Raw genomic sequence first — 17,696 nt, 5'->3', positions numbered from 1 at the left:
AACTGACCCCCCACCTGCTCTGCTGATGCAGTGGGGTTTCCCTGCTGTGCTGGGGCTGGGTGCAGCTCCTCTGGCTCAGGGTGATGATGTCATCACTCAGAGACAGGCGCGGAACCCGGGCTCAGCTGCAGGAGCACAGAGCATCAGAGAAGGTGGGTACTTTGGGGCAGTTATGTTGGGCAGGGTCCTTCAACCCCAGAGGGAGATTTGAAGTTTATAAAGAGAGGATCTCGGTTCCTCTCGGTTACATAGTAGTTAATATAACACACACTCACACTCCCCCCCCTACCCCCCTCTCTCCAGGGGTGGGTGGCAGTGTTGTTGAGTGCAGGGGTAAACCTGTTAAACTTGATGGCCTGGCAGAGAAAGAGAGGTGTGTGTGTGTTTTGGGGTTACAACCCCTAAATCAAGAGGGGCTTTTGCCTTCATTTTTAGGGGGGGTTATCTTGGTCATCCCTGCTCTATGATCATCACATGATCATAAAGTGTATCCCTCCCCCCCTGATGGCACAATTTGGGGGACACAGATTATCACCTCAGATTACCCTTCCTCTGCTGCTCGACTGCTAAAACTCTGACTCAGGCCCTCATTCTCTCCCGTCTTGATTACTGTAACCTCCTGCTGTCCGGCTTTCCTGCCTCTCACCTGTCTCCCCTACAATCTATCCTAAATGCTGCTGCCAAAATCACTCTACTCTTTCCTAGATCTGTCTCCGCGTCTCCCCTGCTGAAATCCCTCTCCTGGCTTCCAATCAAATCCCGCATCTCACACTCAATTCTCCTCCTCACTTTTAAAGCTTTACACTCTTCTGCCCCTCCTTACATCTCAGCCCTAATTTCTCGCTATGCACCACCCCGGCTCTTGCGTTCTTCTCAAGGATGTCTTCTTTCTACCCCCTTTGTATCTAAAGCCCTCTCCCGCCTTAAACCTTTTTCACTGACTGCCCCACACCTCTAATGCCCTTCCCCTCAGTACCCGACTAGCACCCTCTCTATCCACCTTTAAGACCCACCTTAAGACACACTTGCTTAAAGAAGCATACGAATAGCACTGTGGATATTCTGAACACATGATACATAAAGCTTGGCCCCCTGCAAACGCACTGACCAGAACTCCCTCCTACTGTCTCTGTACGTTCTCCCTACCTACCAATTAGACTGTAAGCTCCTCGGGGCAGGGACTCCTCTTCCTTAATGTTACTTTTATGTCAGAAGCACTTATTCCCATGATCTGTTATTTATATTATCTGTTATTTATTTGATTACCACGTGTATTACTACTGTGAAGCGCTATGTACATTAATGGCGCTATATAAATAAAGACGTACAGTACAATACCTCTATAGAAAGTGAAGATGGTAGTGCTAGGTAGGGTAACCCCCCAAAACAGAGGGCCATCCTCCAGTTTGTTTTATCTGAGTGTCCCCTGGTGTATTACATCATCACCGACTCTGATGATCACGCGTTTGGATTTATGGGGGGGTAACCCCAAAGATTAAGAGTGGGTCCTACCTTTTCCTCTGGTTGCTGTGTCTTCAAAATTTTGGGTATATTTATTTGGTGTAGGTCAGAGGGGGTCACAGTGAACAGCTAAAAGACCATGTGTGTTACTTGTGTATGGATAATATTGATTGTTTAAGTTTTTGTCAACCAAGGATTCTTCCATATTGTTTGCTGAAGGGTCTTGTGAAAATGCCCAACCTGAACACGTTGCCCATACCCTTTGTGCGCATTGAGTTTGAGCAATTCAACATCACAAGATCCCACTGGCACACCTATGGGGTTACCTATGGGGTTACCTTTAGCAATGGCAGTGCCCTCTCGCGTTTAGGATATCCCAATGTTTGCAAGAACTCTGCCTTGGGTGGGGGGCGCCGGTGGGTGGTACTCTGGAGCAGAAGAAGCCAACATTTTGTATTTGAACGGTCACAGAAAGGTGCCACTTACATAGCCAGCCTCGGTCTGACCGGTCCCATTGCAGGATACTACTGCTGTTGCTGGTCCACTTGTGGGGGCGCCTTTATTTAGTTACTGTAATTACGTGAGAAAATAGCGGGGCGTCAAAATCTGGTTAATGCACTGACTTCTTATATAAAAAGGTGTGTTGCGTGTTATATTTTAGGGAGCGGGGTCAACGCCAGTCCTCAAGGGCCACCAACAGGTCAGGTTTTAAGGATATCCCTGCTTCAATATAGGTGGCTGAATCAGTCCCAGTTTCAGCACAGGTGGGTAAATCAGCTTCAGCACAGGTGGCTGAATCAGTGGCCCAAACAGTGGCTCAGTCTTTGATTGAGCCCCCTGTGCTGAAGCAGGGATTTCCTTATAACCGGACCTGTTGTCGGCCCCCTTTCCATAGTCCGTAGGACTGCAAAGAAGCAGGAACATGCCGATATATTTAGCATGTTCATTAGATTGCCAAATGCATATTGCTTCGTGTGGCTTCAGCATTCACAGCGTGTGTGTTACTGGGATATACCAGGACACCGCCACACACACAGCACTGTGTGACACTGGGAAACTGCCGGGGCAGTGAAGGGGTTAAGGAGGATTGGATGGTCTTGTGCAGTTCCTCCTCCGGTCAGCAGAGGGCGCTGCAGATCTAAGCGCAAAGAATAAAAGCAGGAGGGATGGGGGGGATAGGAGAGAGGGCGAGAAAGGGGGGGGGGATAGGAGAGAGGGCGAGAAAGGGGGGGGGATAGGAGAGAGGGCGAGAAAGGGGGGGGATAGGAGAGAGGGCAAGAAAGGGGGGGGGGGATAGGAGAGAGGGCGAGAAAGGGGGGGGGGGATAGGAGAGAGGGCGAGAAAGGGGGGGGGATAGATGGGGGGGGGATAGGAGAGAGGGCGAGAAAGGGGGGGGGATAGGAGAGAGGGCGAGAAAGGGGGGGGGATAGGAGAGAGGGCGAGAAAGGGGGGGATAGGAGAGAGGGCGAGAAAGGGGGGGAATAGGAGAGAGGGCGAGAAAGGGGGGGGGATAGGAGAGAGGGCGAGAAAGGGGGGGGGATAGGAGAGAGGGCGAGAAAGGGGGGGGGATAGGAGAGAGGGCGAGAAAGGGGGGGGATAGGAGAGAGGGCGAGAAGGGGGGGGATAGGAGAGAGGGCGAGAAGGGGGGGGATAGGAGAGAGGACGAGAATGGGGTGGGGCTAGGAGAGGGAGAGAAGGGGGAGGGGGTAGGAGAGATGGCGAGAAGGGGGGGTAGGAGAAAGGGCGAGAAGGGGGGTAGGTGAGAAGGGGGGTAGGAGAGAGGGCGAGAAGGGGGGTAGGTGAGAAGGGGGGTAGGAGAGAGGCGAGAAGGGGGGTAGGTGAGAAGGGGGGTAGGAGAGAGGGCGAGAAGGGGGGTAGGTGAGAAGGGGGGTAGGAGAGAGGGCGAGAAGGGGGGGTAGGAGAGAGGGCGAGAAGGGGGGGTAGGAGAGAGGGCGAGAAGGGGGGGTAGGAGAGAGGGCGAGAAGGGGGGGTAGGAGAGAGGGCGAGAAGGGGGGGTAGGAGAGAGGGCGAGAAGGGGGGGTAGGAGAGAGGGCGAGAAGGGGGGGTAGGAGAGAGGGCGAGAAGGGGGGGGGTAGGAGAGAGGGCGAGAAGGGGGGGTAGGAGAGAGGGCGAGAAGGGGGGGTAGGAGAGAGGGCGAGAAGGGGGGGGTAGGAGAGAGAGAGGGCGAGAAGGGGGGGTAGGAGAGAGAGAGGGCGAGAAGGGGGGGTAGGAGAGAGAGAGGGCGAGAAGGGGGCTAGGGGAGAGAGGGCGGGAAGGGGGGGTAGGAGAGAGGGTGAGGAGGAAGGGGGTTTTTGTGAGAGAATGGGGATAGGAGACAGGGTGAGAGTGGGGGGGTTGAGAGACGGGAGACTGGGGGTAGGAGAGGGCACATTTTGCGTGATGGTTCCTGAGATGAAGCAGCAGGTTTTTGTCCATGTTTGGATATGATTCACAAATGACATCAGCGATTACATAACTGATGACCTCACAAACGACCTGATCCCCTCACACAACCCTGGAGCTGCCGCTTGATCTCTGTCTCTCTGACAATCCAATGTGCAACATCAGCAAAAACCCCGGAGCAGCGAAAGTCCTTCCGGAGACAGAGAGCGCAATGTCCCGCACACACGCAGCGTTAGAGGGGCTCGCACACTTCAGAGAGCGCAATGTCCCGCACACACACAGCGTTAGAGGCGCTCGCACACTTCAGAGAGCGCAATGTCCCGCACACACGCAGCGTTAGAGGCGCTCGCTCGCACACTTCAGAGAGCGCAATGTCCCGCACACACGCAGCGTTAGAGGCGCTCGCACACTTCAGAGAGCGCAATCTCCCGCACACACGCAGCGTTAGAGGCGCTCGCTCGCACACTTCAGAGAGCGCAATGTCCCGCACACACGCAGCGTTAGAGGCGCTCGCACACTTCAGAGAGCGCAATGTCCCGCACACACGCAGCGTTAGAGGCGCTCGCACACTTCAGAGAGCGCAATGTCCCGCACACGCAGCGTTAGAGGCGCTCGCTCGCACACTTCAGAGAGCGCAATGTCCCACACACACGCAGCGTTAGAGGCGCTCGCACACTTCAGAGAGCGCAATGTCCCACACACGCAGCGTTAGAGGCGCTCGCTCGCACACTTCAGAGAGCGCAATGTCCCGCACACACGCAGCGTTAGAGGCGCTCGCTCGCACACTTCAGAGAGCGCAATGTCCCACACACGCAGCGTTAGAGGCGCTCGCACACTTCAGAGAGCGCAATGTCCCGCACACACGCAGCGTTAGAGGCGCTCGCACACTTCAGAGAGCGCAATGTCCCACACACACGCAGCGTTAGAGGCGCTCGCTCGCACACTTCAGAGAGTGCAATGTCCCGCACACACGCAGCGTTAGAGGCGCTCGCTCGCACACTTCAGAGAGTGCAATGTCCCGCACACACGCAGCGTTAGAGGCGCTCACTCGCACACTTCAGAGAGCGCAATGTCCCGCACACACGCAGCGTTAGAGGCGCTCGCTCGCACACTTCAGAGAGTGCAATGACCCGCACACACGCAGCGTTAGAGGCGCTCACTCGCACACTTCAGAGAGTGCAATGACCCGCACACACGCAGCGTTAGAGGCGCTCGCTCGCACACTTCAGAGAGTGCAATGACCCGCACACACGCAGCGTTAGAAGCGCTCGCTCGCACACTTCAGAGAGCGCAATGTCCCGCACACACGCAGCGTTAGAGGCGCTCACTCGCACACTTCAGAGAGCGCAATGTCCCACACACACGCAGCGTTAGAAGCGCTCGCTCGCACACTTCAGAGAGTGCAATGACCCGCACACACGCAGCGTTACACGCGCTCGCTCGCACACTTCAGAGAGCGCAATGTCCCGCACACACGCAGCGTTAGAGGCGCTCGCTCGCACACTTCAGAGAGCGCAATGTCCCGCACACACGCAGCGTTAGAGGCGCTCGCTCGCACACTTCAGAGAGCGCAATGTCCCGCACACACGCAGCGTTAGAGGCGCTCGCTCGCACACTTCAGAGAGTGCAATGTCCCGCACACACGCAGCGTTAGAGGCGCTCGCTCGCACACTTCAGAGAGCGCAATGTCCCGCACACACGCAGCGTTAGAGGCGCTCGCTCGCACACTTCAGAGAGCGCAATGTCCCACACACAGCGTTAGAGGCGCTCGCTCGCACACTTCAGAGAGTGCAATGACCCGCACACACGCAGCGTTAGAGGCGCTCGCACAGTTCAGAGAGCGCAATGTCCCGCACACACGCAGCGTTAGAGGCGCTCACTCGCACACTTCAGAGAGCGCAATGTCCCACACACACGCAGCGTTAGAAGCGCTCGCTCGCACACTTCAGAGAGTGCAATGACCCGCACACACGCAGCGTTACACGCGCTCGCTCGCACACTTCAGAGAGCGCAATGTCCCGCACACACACAGCATTAGAGGCGCTCGCTCACACACTTCAGAGAGCGCAATGTCCCACACACGCAGCGTTAGAAGCGCTCGCTCGCACACTTCAGAGAGCGCAATGTCCCGCACACACACAGCGTTAGAGGCGCTCGCTCACACACTTCAGAGAGCGCAATGTCCCACACACGCAGCGTTAGAGGTGCTCGCTCGCACACTTCAGAGAGCGCAATGTCCTGCACACGCGCAGCGTTAGAAGCGCTCGCTCGCACACTTCAGAGAGTGCAATGACCCGCACACACGCAGCGTTAGAGGCGCTCGCTCGCACACTTCAGAGAGCGCAATGTCCCGCACACACGCAGCGTTAGAGGCGCTCCCTCGCACACTTCAGAGAGCGCAATGTCCTGCACACACGCAGCGTTAGAGGCGCTTGCACACTTCAGAGAGCGCAATGTCCCGCACACACACAGCGTTAGAGGCGCTCGCTCGCACACTTCAGAGAGCGCAATGTCCCACACACACAGCGTTAGAGGCGCTCGCTCACACACTTCAGAGAGCGCAATGTCCCGCACACACACAGCGTTAGAGGCGCTCGCTCGCACACTTCAGAGAGCGCAATGTCCCGCACACACGCAGCGTTAGAGGCGCTCACTCGCACACTTCAGAGAGCGCAATGTCCCACACACACGCAGCGTTAGAAGCGCTCGCTCGCACACTTCAGAGAGTGCAATGACCCGCACACACGCAGCGTTACACGCGCTCGCTCGCACACTTCAGAGAGCGCAATGTCCCGCACACACGCAGCGTTAGAGGCGCTCGCTCGCACACTTCAGAGAGCGCAATGTCCCGCACACACGCAGCGTTAGAGGCGCTCGCTCGCACACTTCAGAGAGCGCAATGTCCCGCACACACGCAGCGTTAGAGGCGCTCGCTCGCACACTTCAGAGAGTGCAATGTCCCGCACACACGCAGCGTTAGAGGCGCTCGCTCGCACACTTCAGAGAGCGCAATGTCCCGCACACACGCAGCGTTAGAGGCGCTCGCTCGCACACTTCAGAGAGCGCAATGTCCCACACACAGCGTTAGAGGCGCTCGCTCGCACACTTCAGAGAGTGCAATGACCCGCACACACGCAGCGTTAGAGGCGCTCGCACAGTTCAGAGAGCGCAATGTCCCGCACACACGCAGCGTTAGAGGCGCTCACTCGCACACTTCAGAGAGCGCAATGTCCCACACACACGCAGCGTTAGAAGCGCTCGCTCGCACACTTCAGAGAGTGCAATGACCCGCACACACGCAGCGTTACACGCGCTCGCTCGCACACTTCAGAGAGCGCAATGTCCCGCACACACACAGCATTAGAGGCGCTCGCTCACACACTTCAGAGAGCGCAATGTCCCACACACGCAGCGTTAGAAGCGCTCGCTCGCACACTTCAGAGAGCGCAATGTCCCGCACACACACAGCGTTAGAGGCGCTCGCTCACACACTTCAGAGAGCGCAATGTCCCACACACGCAGCGTTAGAGGTGCTCGCTCGCACACTTCAGAGAGCGCAATGTCCTGCACACGCGCAGCGTTAGAAGCGCTCGCTCGCACACTTCAGAGAGTGCAATGACCCGCACACACGCAGCGTTAGAGGCGCTCGCTCGCACACTTCAGAGAGCGCAATGTCCCGCACACACGCAGCGTTAGAGGCGCTCCCTCGCACACTTCAGAGAGCGCAATGTCCTGCACACACGCAGCGTTAGAGGCGCTTGCACACTTCAGAGAGCGCAATGTCCCGCACACACACAGCGTTAGAGGCGCTCGCTCGCACACTTCAGAGAGCGCAATGTCCCACACACACACGCAGCGTTAGAAGCGCTCTCTCGCACACTTCAGAGAGTGCAATGTCCCCCACACACAGCGTTAGAGGCGCTCGCTCACACACTTCAGAGAGCGCAATGTCCCGCACACACACAGCGTTAGAGGCGCTCGCTTGCACACTTCAGAGAGCGCAATGTCCCACACACACACGCAGCATTAGAAGCGCTCTCTCGCACACTTCAGAGAGTGCAATGTCCCCCACACACAGCGTTAGAGGCGCTCGCTCACACACTTCAGAGAGCGCAATGTCCCGCACACACGCAGCGTTAGAGGCGCTCGCTCGCACACTTCAGAGAGCGCAATGTCCTGCACACACACAGCGTTAGAGGTGCTCGCTCGCACACTTCAGAGAGCGCAATGTCCCACACACAGCGTTAGAGGTGCTTGCTCGCACACTTCCGAGCGCAATGTCCCCCACACACACGCAGCGTTACACGCGCTCGCTCGCACACTTCAGAGAGGGCAATGTCCCCACACACAGCGTTAGAGGCGCTCGCTCGCACACTTCAGAGAGCGCAATGTCCCGCGCACATGCAGCGTTAGAGGCGCTCGCTCGCACACTTCAGAGAGGGCAATGTCCCCACACACAGCGTTAGAGGCGCTCGCTCGCACACTTCAGAGAGCGCAATGTCCCGCGCACATGCAGCGTTAGAGGCGCTCGCTCGCACACTTCAGAGAGGGCAATGTCCCCACACGCAGCGTTAGAGGCGCTCGCTCGCACACTTCAGAGAGGGCAATGTCCCACACACACGCAGCGTTAGAGGCGCTCACTCGCACACTTCAGAGAGCGCAATGTCCCGCACACACGCAGCGTTAGAGGCGCTCGCTCGCACACTTCAGAGAGCGCAATGTCCCGCACACACGCAGCGTTAGAGGCGCTCGCTCGCACACTTCAGAGAGCGCAATGTCCCGCACACACGCAGCGTTAGAGGCGCTCGCTCGCACACTTCAGAGAGCGCAATGTCCCCCACACGCAGTGTTAGAGGCGCTCGCTCGCACACTTCATAAAGTGCAATGTACCCACACGCAGCGTTTGAGGCGCTCGCTCGCACACTTCAGAGAGCGCAATGTCCCGCACACACAGCGTTAGAGGCGCTCGCTCGCACACTTCAGAGAGCGCAATGTCCCGCACACACAGCGTTAGAGGCGCTCGCTCGCACACTTCAGAGAGTGCAATGTCCCACACACGCAGCGTTAGAGGCGCTCGATCGCACAGTTCAGAGAGCGCAATGTCCCGCACACACACAGCGTTAGAGGCGCTCGCTAGCACACTTCAGAGAGCGCAATGTCCCACACACAGCGTTAGAGGCGCTCACTCGCACAGTTCAGAGAGCGCAATGTCCCACACACACACGCAGCGTTAGAGGCGCTCGCACAGTTCAGAGAGCGCAATGTCCTGCACACACGCAGCGTTAGAGGCGCTCGCTCGCACACTTCAGAGAGCGCAATGTCCCACACACAGCGTTAGAGGCGCTCACTCGCACACTTCAGAGAGCGCAATGTCCCGCACACACGCAGCGTTAGATTCGCTCGCTCGCACACTTCAGAGAGCGCAATGTCCCACACACAGCGTTAGAGGCGCTCACTCGCACACTTCAGAGAGCGCAATGTCCCGCACACACGCAGCGTTAGAGGCGCTCGCTCGCACACTTCAGAGAGCGCAATGTCCCCACACACAGCGTTAGAGGCGCTCGCTCGCACACTTCAGAGAGCGCAATGTCCCCACACACACAGCGTTAGAGGCGCTCGCTCGCACACTTCAGAGAGCGCAATGTCCCCCACACACGCAGTGTTACAGGCGCTCGCTCGCACAGTTCAGAGAGCGCAATGTCCCGCACACGCAGCGTTAGAAGCGCTCGCTTGCACACTTCAGAGAGGGCAATGTCCCACACACGCAGCGTTAGAAGCGCTCGCTCGCACACTTCAGAGAGCGCAATGTCCCGCACACACGCAGCGTTAGAGGCGCTCGCTCGCACACTTCAGAGAGCGCAATGTCCCGCACACACGCAGCGTTAGAAGCGCTCGCACACTTCAGAGAGTGCAATGTCCCGCACACATGCAGCGTTAGAGGCGCTCGCTCGCACACTTCAGAGAGCGCAATGTCCCACACACACGCAGCGTTAGAAGCGCTCACTCCACACTTCAGAGAGTGCAATGTCCCACACACGCAGCGTTAGAGGCGCTCACTCGCACACTTCAGAGAGCGCAATGTCCCGCACACACGCAGCGTTAGAGGCGCTCGCTCGCACACTTCAGAGAGCGCAATGTCCTGCACACACACAGCGTTAGAGGCGCTCGCTCGCACACTTCAGAGAGCGCAATGTCCCACATGCAGCGTTAGAGGCGCTCGCTCGCACACTTCAGAGAGCGCAATGTCCCCCACACACGCAGTGTTAGAGGCGCTCGCTCGCACACTTCAGAGAGCGCAATGTCCCACACACAGCGTTAGAGGCGCTCGCTCGCACACTTCAGAGAGTGCAATGACCCGCACACACGCAGCGTTAGAGGCGCTCGCACAGTTCAGAGAGCGCAATGTCCCGCACACACGCAGCGTTAGAGGCGCTCACTCGCACACTTCAGAGAGCGCAATGTCCCACACACACGCAGCGTTAGAAGCGCTCGCTCGCACACTTCAGAGAGTGCAATGACCCGCACACACGCAGCGTTACACGCGCTCGCTCGCACACTTCAGAGAGCGCAATGTCCCACACACGCAGCGTTAGAAGCGCTCGCTCGCACACTTCAGAGAGCGCAATGTCCCGCACACACACAGTGTTAGAGGCGCTCGCTCACACACTTCAGAGAGCGCAATGTCCCACACACGCAGCGTTAGAGGTGCTCGCTCGCACACTTCAGAGAGTGCAATGACCCGCACACACGCAGCGTTAGAGGCGCTCGCTCGCACACTTCAGAGAGCGCAATGTCCCGCACACACGCAGCGTTAGAGGCGCTCCCTCGCACACTTCAGAGAGCGCAATGTCCTGCACACACGCAGCGTTAGAGGCGCTCGCACACTTCAGAGAGCGCAATGTCCCGCACACACACAGCGTTAGAGGCGCTCGCTCGCACACTTCAGAGAGCGCAATGTCCCACACACACACGCAGCGTTAGAAGCGCTCTCTCGCACACTTCAGAGAGTGCAATGTCCCCCACACACAGCGTTAGAGGCGCTCGCTCACACACTTCAGAGAGCGCAATGTCCCGCACACACACAGCGTTAGAGGCGCTCGCTCGCACACTTCAGAGAGCGCAATGTCCCACACACACACGCAGCATTAGAAGCGCTCTCTCGCACACTTCAGAGAGTGCAATGTCCCCCACACACAGCGTTAGAGGCGCTCGCTCACACACTTCAGAGAGCGCAATGTCCCGCACACACGCAGCGTTAGAGGCGCTCGCTCGCACACTTCAGAGAGCGCAATGTCCTGCACACACACAGCGTTAGAGGTGCTCGCTCGCACACTTCAGAGAGCGCAATGTCCCACACACAGCGTTAGAGGTGCTTGCTCGCACACTTCCGAGCGCAATGTCCCCCACACACACGCAGCGTTACACGCGCTCGCTCGCACACTTCAGAGAGGGCAATGTCCCCACACACAGCGTTAGAGGCGCTCGCTCGCACACTTCAGAGAGCGCAATGTCCCGCGCACATGCAGCGTTAGAGGCGCTCGCTCGCACACTTCAGAGAGGGCAATGTCCCCACACGCAGCGTTAGAGGCGCTCGCTCGCACACTTCAGAGAGGGCAATGTCCCACACACACGCAGCGTTAGAGGCGCTCACTCGCACACTTCAGAGAGCGCAATGTCCCGCACACACGCAGCGTTAGAGGCGCTCGCTCGCACACTTCAGAGAGCGCAATGTCCCGCACACACGCAGCGTTAGAGGCGCTCGCTCGCACACTTCAGAGAGCGCAATGTCCCGCACACACGCAGCGTTAGAGGCGCTCGCTCGCACACTTCAGAGAGCGCAATGTCCCCCACACGCAGTGTTAGAGGCGCTCGCTCGCACACTTCATAAAGTGCAATGTACCCACACGCAGCGTTTGAGGCGCTCGCTCGCACACTTCAGAGAGCGCAATGTCCCGCACACACAGCGTTAGAGGCGCTCGCTCGCACACTTCAGAGAGCGCAATGTCCCGCACACACAGCGTTAGAGGCGCTCGCTCGCACACTTCAGAGAGTGCAATGTCCCACACACGCAGCGTTAGAGGCGCTCGCTCGCACAGTTCAGAGAGCGCAATGTCCCGCACACACACAGCGTTAGAGGCGCTCGCTAGCACACTTCAGAGAGCGCAATGTCCCACACACAGCGTTAGAGGCGCTCACTCGCACAGTTCAGAGAGCGCAATGTCCCACACACACACGCAGCGTTAGAGGCGCTCGCACAGTTCAGAGAGCGCAATGTCCTGCACACACGCAGCGTTAGAGGCGCTCGCTCGCACACTTCAGAGAGCGCAATGTCCCACACACAGCGTTAGAGGCGCTCACTCGCACACTTCAGAGAGCTCAATGTCCCGCACACACGCAGCGTTAGATTCGCTCGCTCGCACACTTCAGAGAGCGCAATGTCCCGCACACACGCAGCGTTAGAGGCGCTCGCTCGCACACTTCAGAGAGTGCAATGTCCCCACACACAGCGTTAGAGGCGCTCGCTCGCACACTTCAGAGAGCGCAATGTCCCCACACACACAGCGTTAGAGGCGCTCGCTCGCACACTTCAGAGAGCGCAATGTCCCCCACACACGCAGCGTTAGAGGCGCTCGCTCGCACACTTCAGAGAGCGCAATGTCCCGCACACGCAGCGTTAGAAGCGCTCGCTCGCACACTTCAGAGAGGGCAATGTCCCACACACGCAGCGTTAGAAGCGCTCGCTCGCACACTTCAGAGAGCGCAATGTCCCGCACACACGCAGCGTTAGAGGCGCTCGCTCGCACACTTCAGAGAGCGCAATGTCCCGCACACACGCAGCGTTAGAAGCGCTCGCACACTTCAGAGAGTGCAATGTCCCGCACACACGCAGCGTTAGAGGCGCTCGCTCGCTCACTTCAGAGAGCGCAATGTCCCACACACGCAGCGTTAGAGGCGCTCACTCGCACACTTCAGAGAGCGCAATGTCCCGCACACACGCAGCGTTAGAGGCGCTCGCTCGCACACTTCAGAGAGCGCAATGTCCCCACACACACAGCGTTAGAGGCGCTCGCTCGCACACTTCAGAGAGCGCAATGTCCCCCACACACGCAGCGTTAGAGGCGCTCGCTCGCACAGTTCAGAGAGCGCAATGTCCCGCACACGCAGCGTTAGAAGCGCTCGCTCGCACACTTCAGAGAGGGCAATGTCCCACACACGCAGCGTTAGAAGCGCTCGCTCGCACACTTCAGAGAGCGCAATGTCCCCCACACACGCAGCGTTAGAGGCGCTCGCTCGCACAGTTCAGAGAGCGCAATGTCCCGCACACGCAGCGTTAGAAGCGCTCGCTCGCACACTTCAGAGAGGGCAATGTCCCACACACGCAGCGTTAGAAGCGCTCGCTCGCACACTTCAGAGAGCGCAATGTCCCGCACACACGCAGCGTTAGAGGCGCTCGCTCGCACACTTCAGAGAGCGCAATGTCCCACACACACGCAGCGTTAGAGGCGCTCGCACACTTCAGAGAGCGCAATGTCCCACACACAGCGTTAGAGGCGCTCGCTCGCACACTTCAGAGAGTGCAATGACCCGCACACACGCAGCGTTAGAGGCGCTCGCACAGTTCAGAGAGCGCAATGTCCCGCACACACGCAGCGTTAGAGGCGCTCACTCGCACACTTCAGAGAGCGCAATGTCCCACACACACGCAGCGTTAGAAGCGCTCGCTCGCACACTTCAGAGAGTGCAATGACCCGCACACACGCAGCGTTACACGCGCTCGCTCGCACACTTCAGAGAGCGCAATGTCCCACACACGCAGCGTTAGAAGCGCTCGCTCGCACACTTCAGAGAGCGCAATGTCCCGCACACACACAGTGTTAGAGGCGCTCGCTCACACACTTCAGAGAGCGCAATGTCCCACACACGCAGCGTTAGAGGTGCTCGCTCGCACACTTCAGAGAGCGCAATGTCCTGCACACGCGCAGCGTTAGAAGCGCTCGCTCGCACACTTCAGAGAGTGCAATGACCCGCACACACGCAGCGTTAGAGGCGCTCGCTCGCACACTTCAGAGAGCGCAATGTCCCGCACACACGCAGCGTTAGAGGCGCTCCCTCGCACACTTCAGAGAGCGCAATGTCCTGCACACACGCAGCGTTAGAGGCGCTCGCACACTTCAGAGAGCGCAATGTCCCGCACACACACAGCGTTAGAGGCGCTCGCTCGCACACTTCAGAGAGCGCAATGTCCCACACACACACGCAGCGTTAGAAGCGCTCTCTCGCACACTTCAGAGAGTGCAATGTCCCCCACACACAGCGTTAGAGGCGCTCGCTCACACACTTCAGAGAGCGCAATGTCCCGCACACACACAGCGTTAGAGGCGCTCGCTCGCACACTTCAGAGAGCGCAATGTCCCACACACACACGCAGCATTAGAAGCGCTCTCTCGCACACTTCAGAGAGTGCAATGTCCCCCACACACAGCGTTAGAGGCGCTCGCTCACACACTTCAGAGAGCGCAATGTCCCGCACACACGCAGCGTTAGAGGCGCTCGCTCGCACACTTCAGAGAGCGCAATGTCCTGCACACACACAGCGTTAGAGGTGCTCGCTCGCACACTTCAGAGAGCGCAATGTCCCACACACAGCGTTAGAGGTGCTTGCTCGCACACTTCCGAGCGCAATGTCCCCCACACACACGCAGCGTTACACGCGCTCGCTCGCACACTTCAGAGAGGGCAATGTCCCCACACACAGCGTTAGAGGCGCTCGCTCGCACACTTCAGAGAGCGCAATGTCCCGCGCACATGCAGCGTTAGAGGCGCTCGCTCGCACACTTCAGAGAGGGCAATGTCCCCACACGCAGCGTTAGAGGCGCTCGCTCGCACACTTCAGAGAGGGCAATGTCCCACACACACGCAGCGTTAGAGGCGCTCACTCGCACACTTCAGAGAGCGCAATGTCCCGCACACACGCAGCGTTAGAGGCGCTCGCTCGCACACTTCAGAGAGCGCAATGTCCCGCACACACGCAGCGTTAGAGGCGCTCGCTCGCACACTTCAGAGAGCGCAATGTCCCGCACACACGCAGCGTTAGAGGCGCTCGCTCGCACACTTCAGAGAGCGCAATGTCCCCCACACGCAGTGTTAGAGGCGCTCGCTCGCACACTTCATAAAGTGCAATGTACCCACACGCAGCGTTTGAGGCGCTCGCTCGCACACTTCAGAGAGCGCAATGTCCCGCACACACAGCGTTAGAGGCGCTCGCTCGCACACTTCAGAGAGCGCAATGTCCCGCACACACAGCGTTAGAGGCGCTCGCTCGCACACTTCAGAGAGTGCAATGTCCCACACACGCAGCGTTAGAGGCGCTCGCTCGCACAGTTCAGAGAGCGCAATGTCCCGCACACACACAGCGTTAGAGGCGCTCGCTAGCACACTTCAGAGAGCGCAATGTCCCACACACAGCGTTAGAGGCGCTCACTCGCACAGTTCAGAGAGCGCAATGTCCCACACACACACGCAGCGTTAGAGGCGCTCGCACAGTTCAGAGAGCGCAATGTCCTGCACACACGCAGCGTTAGAGGCGCTCGCTCGCACACTTCAGAGAGCGCAATGTCCCACACACAGCGTTAGAGGCGCTCACTCGCACACTTCAGAGAGCGCAATGTCCCGCACACACGCAGCGTTAGATTCGCTCGCTCGCACACTTCAGAGAGCGCAATGTCCCACACACAGCGTTAGAGGCGCTCACTCGCACACTTCAGAGAGCGCAATGTCCCGCACACACGCAGCGTTAGAGGCGCTCGCTCGCACACTTCAGAGAGCGCAATGTCCCCACACACAGCGTTAGAGGCGCTCGCTCGCACACTTCAGAGAGCGCAATGTCCCCACACACACAGCGTTAGAGGCGCTCGCTCGCACACTTCAGAGAGCGCAATGTCCCCCACACACGCAGCGTTAGAGGCGCTCGCTCGCACAGTTCAGAGAGCGCAATGTCCCGCACACGCAGCGTTAGAAGCGCTCGCTCGCACACTTCAGAGAGGGCAATGTCCCACACACGCAGCGTTAGAAGCGCTCGCTCGCACACTTCAGAGAGCGCAATGTCCCGCACACACGCAGCGTTAGAGGCGCTCGCTCGCACACTTCAGAGAGCGCAATGTCCCGCACACACGCAGCGTTAGAAGCGCTCGCACACTTCAGAGAGTGCAATGTCCCGCACACACGCAGCGTTAGAGGCGCTCGCTCGCTCACTTCAGAGAGCGCAATGTCCCACACACGCAGCGTTAGAGGCGCTCACTCGCACACTTCAGAGAGCGCAATGTCCCGCACACACGCAGCGTTAGAGGCGCTCGCTCGCACACTTCAGAGAGCGCAATGTCCTGCACACACACAGCGTTAGAGGCGCTCGCTCGCACACTTCAGAGAGCGCAATGTCCCACACACAGCGTTAGAGGCGCTCGCTCGCACACTTCCGAGCGCAATGTCCCACACACACGCAGTGTTAGAGGCGCTCGCTCGCACACTTCAGAGCGCAATATCCCACACACACGCAGCGCTAGAGGCGCTCGCTCGCACACTTCAGAGCGCAATATCCCACACACGCAGCGCTAGAGGCGCTCGCTCGCACACTTCAGAGCGCAATATCCCACACACACGCAGCGCTAGAGGCGCTCGCTCGCACACTTCCGAGCGCAATGTCCCACACACACGCAGTGTTAGAGGCGCTCGCTCGCACACTTCAGAGAGCGCAATGTCCCACACACACGCAGCGTTAGAGGCGCTCGCTCGCACACTTCAGAGAGCGCAATGTCACACACACACGCAGCGTTAGAGGCGCTCGCTCGCACACTTCCGAGCGCAATGTCCCACACACACGCAGTGTTAGAGGCGCTCGCTCGCACACTTCAGAGCGCAATATCCCACACACACGCAGCGCTAGAGGCGCTCGCTCGCACACTTCAGAGCGCAATATCCCACACACACGCAGCGCTAGAGGCGCTCGCTCGCACACTTCAGAGCGCAATATCCCACACACACGCAGCGCTAGAGGCGCTCGCTCGCACACTTCCGAGCGCAATGTCCCACACACACGCAGCATTAGAGGCGCTCGCTCGCACACTTCCGAGCGCAATGTCCCCCACACACACGCAGCGTTACACGCGCTCGCTCGCACACTTCAGAGCGCAATGTCCCCCACACACGCAGCGTTACACACGCTCGCTCGCACACTTCAGAGAGGGCAATGTCCCACACACACGCAGCGTTAGAGGCGCTCGCTCGCACACTTCAGAGAGCGCAATGTCCCACACACGCAGCGTTACAAGTGCTCGCTCACACACTTCAGAGAGCGCAATGTCCCACACACGCAGCGTTAGAGGCGCTCGCTCGCACACTTCAGAGAGCGCAATGTCCCGCACACACGCAGCGTTAGAGGCGCTCGCTCGCACACTTCCGAGCGCAATGTCCCCCACACACGCAGCGTTACACGCGCTCGCTCGCACACTTCAGAGAGGGCAATGTCCCACACACGCAGCGTTAGAGGCGCTCGCTCGCACACTTCAGAGAGCGCAATGTCCCACACACACGCAGTGTTAGAGGCGCTCGCTCGCACACTTCAGAGAGCGGAATGTCCCACACACACGCAGCGTTAGAGGCGCTCGCTCGCACACTTCCGAGCGCAATGTCCCACACACACGCAGTGTTAGAGGCGCTCGCTCGCACACTTCAGAGCGCAATATCCCACACACACGCAGCGCTAGAGGCGCTCGCTCGCACACTTCAGAGCGCAATATCCCACACACACGCAGCGCTAGAGGCGCTCGCTCGCACAC

Source organism: Ascaphus truei, chromosome 22, assembly GCF_040206685.1.
Source record: "Ascaphus truei isolate aAscTru1 chromosome 22, aAscTru1.hap1, whole genome shotgun sequence".
In the NCBI taxonomy this organism is placed as follows: domain Eukaryota; kingdom Metazoa; phylum Chordata; class Amphibia; order Anura; family Ascaphidae; genus Ascaphus; species Ascaphus truei.
This window is presented reverse-complemented; position numbering follows the sequence as displayed.